Below are 4,098 nucleotides of genomic sequence, written 5' to 3'. Positions count from 1 at the left end.
TCATAAAACTATTAAACAACACTAAATCAAACAAAAACCCAGAAATCATCATCATCTGAAAAAACCGAACCCAAGAAAGATAGTTGGCTTGCCTTCCATTTCGCAATAAAAAACAAATAATGGATGCATTAATATGGAGGATCACTTTCCCAATAAAAAAATCTAAACATACAGTCCTCACCACTCATATACCCTACAAAGTGCAATCCCCACCGATGATATATGCATCAAAATTGTGATTTTCACCTTCGATTCATTACTGGAAACTCAAATAATAGATGCAAAAACCCAAATATATACCCTTTCGTGCAAAACCCAAACAAAACCCAATTCGAAAAAAATAATCATAATAGATTTTCACATCAATTTGTACGGTTATTAACAACCTACAAATTAGAAAACCCAAATATTTAACAAATGATTAGATACAAAGGCATAAACCAAAACATTTAACTAAAACCATTAATCTTAAACAAACCCAAATATTTGAGGTTTTTCTTTAAAAACTAAACTCACCTTCTATTGCATTTGAGATGGAGAGATTGAAAGGGGAAAAGATTCGGAATTTGTTCTTTTCGAATTTGATGGAGATGGAATTGAAATGGAATATGAAATTAGGGTTTTAGACCGATTTAAATTTGGAGATACTTGGGTTTAGGGGGAAAATCAGTTTGAAATCTCTGAGATATTTAAAACGTGTTTCATTTGGTTTAATTAAACTGAATATTTAATATGTGTTAAATAAACTTTTGTTTCATTACATAACTGAATAATATGCATGGCTTGGTGGTAAGGACAATCATATATCACGCCTTTGCCTCAGGTTTGAATCCCCTTTCACGCAAGTAGCAACCTTTAATTTATTTTTGCCAATACGCACCAATAAGTCACTCTCTTATTGGTGCAAAAATCTAATTGAAATTATTTTTTTAAACAAAAAAATTTGTTAACGTGTCAATTCCACGACAGCATATATTAGTGACATGAACACACCACATCATCATCGTTTTTTACATGTGCTTGTTTAATCAGCTGAAACCGTTGACAGTCAATTGACTAACGATTTTCATTCAACAAGTGTGCTTTTTGACCCAAAATAAAAAATGAGAAGGTCAAATACTAAAAAAAAACGATTTAGACAGAATTACATATATAATCAAATGTTATGGGCATTTGTTTGCATTATACCTTTATTTTATAACATAAACCCTCTATAGATCACAAATCATCAAACATTTCTTCTTCATAGTGCTTTTGATTAGCAAATACAATCCAGAAAATAACAGTTGAAGATCAAAACTATTTGCAGATATATGTAAAAGCAAGGAATGCGACATCATTACTAAAGTCTTCTAACAAGATACACTGGACATGTAATAGCAACTATTTAACGGAATGGCCGACAGATTTAGGTTCTAACAGCTAACAATGAAGGAAAGGCCGACAGATTTGGTGTTGTGTTTTTGTTGTTCGATTCCTTGATGACGGTGGTGTTACTTTTCTTACTGGAAGACGGCTTGGTGAAAGCTCTCATGGGACTAGCAAAAGGCCATCCCCAGCTCTTGCTACTCCTCCCGTTCACGTTCTGATCCTCCGATGAAGACGATACCCAGTACGACGACAACGATGAAGTGATGATGAAGCCGCCGAATATGCCGCCGCATTTCACCCTTTTCTTTCATTGCTGACAGTGCTCCGATGGCGGCGGTGGAAGTTTTTGTTTTTCCTTCTCTTTGTGATTCAACTCGTCTCTGAGTGCAATCCCCGAACCCCGTCGAGATCCTCTCGAAGAAATCGCCGGAGAAGCTCCGGCTTCCGCAGCCGACGGACCTGGATCTCGAAACCTTCCGCTCGAATGACGAACCGGTTGAGGGAGTCGCTTCGTTCCTGGGACTATCATCGTCTTCTATTACTACAATGTCTGCTTTTCTCGATGAGACTAAGCTTTTATCCTTTGGGCCAGAAGATGAAGCTCCTCCAGTTGCGACTGTCGCCACCGCTGACAAAGTGGCCGGCGGTGTTGCAGCAGAAGAAGCTTTATCCAGCTTTCTGGAACCATGGGTCTTGGAAGAAAGGTAGAGAAAAAGACCAAAAACCAGATCTTTTTTTAGGGCTGAAGTCCCCACCATTGTCACCATCCAAGAACCGACCTCTAATGGGAGCAGCAATCGACTTGCTTCTCTTAAAAACAATATTAGCACCATGATGATGGTGATGATGATGATGATAAGGATGATCGGACGAGGCATCCATCTTCTTCTTCTTCTTCGCCAACAGGAAAGGGATCCTAGCTTTCCTCATATAACACTCTTCATAATGATCAGTATCGTTGTCGTTCCTTGCGGACATGGAACGAACAACAGACAGTGAAGAAAGAGAAGCACCACCACCTCCATTTCCGCTGGAGTCAGATGTAAAAGGAGGAGGGGAAGAAGAAGAAGAAGAAGGGGAGGGACGAATAGGTAAAGGAAAAGAAGAAGAAACCAACTTCCCTAGCTTCTCTTGAAGACAAAGAACACAGATTACACCTGGGTTATTCCTATAAGGATGATCACTGCATTGCATTCCATCTCCCAAGTCGTCATCCCCAACACCAACTCTTCCATCTCCTCCTTCACCTTTAGTTCTTTCCATCATATGTTAAACTTTTTCTTCCTTTTTTTTTTTGCCTGCCAAGAAAGAGAGAGAAGGTGAGATGCAAACAAACAAAATGAGGGGAAAGAGGAGTGTAATTGAAAATAGGGGAAGGAGCGAAAGGTAGAGAGTCCCCAGGAGCACGTGGAAGACTGACTTTTGCCATTATATTAAACAACCCCCCCCCCCCCCCAAAAAAAAAAAAAAAAAAAAAAAAAGCACTTGCCAGCTTAGCACAAGAATCTCTTTAATTTATCCCAAAAAAAAAAAAAAAATCTCTGTAAACAAAGACCACTCTCTTCTCTGATTCACTAGCTTTTAGCTCTCCATAGGTTTTCATTATTATTTTGAAAGCTTAGGGTAAACTATACCATTTACCATCCAACAATTTAGCTATTTTTATTTTCACCATTGATCTTTCAATTTTATCAATTAAACACCTAACTATTTAAGTATATTCAATCAAACTACCTACCACTAATATTTAATAGAAGTGTTGATGTGAAGTTAACAAAACTAGTATAATTATACATTTAGTCTTTAATATTTATATATTTTATCGATTTGTGACTAGATTTTGACATATGTCACAATATAACTAAAGGTTTTTTTTTTATTTTACTTATTTAGGGGATAAATCAACGCCTGAACAAGACCCACTAGGTTTTAAAATGCATCATATGTATAATATAACATATATACAGAATGGCAGAAGAGTATACATCAAACATGAAAAATTAATAGAAGCAAGCAATGGCTAAGAAGGATGAGACTCAAACCTAGGTCATTTGGTGAGGTAATTCAGCAATTAAAACACTAAGACAAACACCTTATTGGTTCTAAATTTCATCATATACAAAGCTGAAAATTTTGTTGTGGATTAGTGATTACTGGGATTACAACCACCCGAACAAGATGACAATGCCACTCGCAGCTCTTCTTTTGGCTTCTCTTGTTCTACCATTGCAGTCTCCTCCATTTTTGTACCAACCCTATTGTTCACCCAAGCAAAATAACCTCCTCCCAAGTTTCTTACATCCTTAAAACCCTACAACATCCATGAGTACACTCAATTACAACCGGTCCAAAGACTTTGAATCTCAATACCCGCAATCGAATAAAACTCCCAATTTTAAGAAGATCAGCTGTTGCAGAAAGGGATCTCACCCCACTTTTGCAGCCCTACAAGCTAAAGCAAAGTTCTTAGCCAACTTACAGTTTCCACATCGTTTACATAGAGAACAAAAAATATCAAATAACGAAATGTCTACTAGAATAGTCTAGGTTCCGTTCCCACCCCTCTTACCTTTATATTGCTTCTTCTTCTACTAATAATTAAAATTTTGCTTCTTCTTATACTAATAATTAAAATTAAAATTAAGAAAGGGAAATTACATCAATTATCACTGAACTTTAATATCTCTCCTATTTCACTCACTCTACTTTAAATCCATTCAACTTCCT

General features: G+C 36.8%; 1 pseudogene; it reads right to left on the bottom strand.

The window, feature by feature from the left end:
- Positions 1 to 1,386: 1,386 nt before the first annotated feature.
- Positions 1,387 to 2,634, bottom strand: LOC120147561 (annotated as a pseudogene).
- Between the last annotated feature and the right edge of the window lie 1,464 nt (positions 2,635 to 4,098).

This window comes from Hibiscus syriacus, unplaced genomic scaffold, assembly GCF_006381635.1.
Source record: "Hibiscus syriacus cultivar Baekdansim isolate YM2019G1 unplaced genomic scaffold, ASM638163v2 tig00000218_pilon, whole genome shotgun sequence".
Classification (NCBI taxonomy): domain Eukaryota; kingdom Viridiplantae; phylum Streptophyta; class Magnoliopsida; order Malvales; family Malvaceae; genus Hibiscus; species Hibiscus syriacus.
Note: the sequence above shows the minus strand (reverse complement) of the source record. Positions and strands in the feature narration are given on the sequence as shown.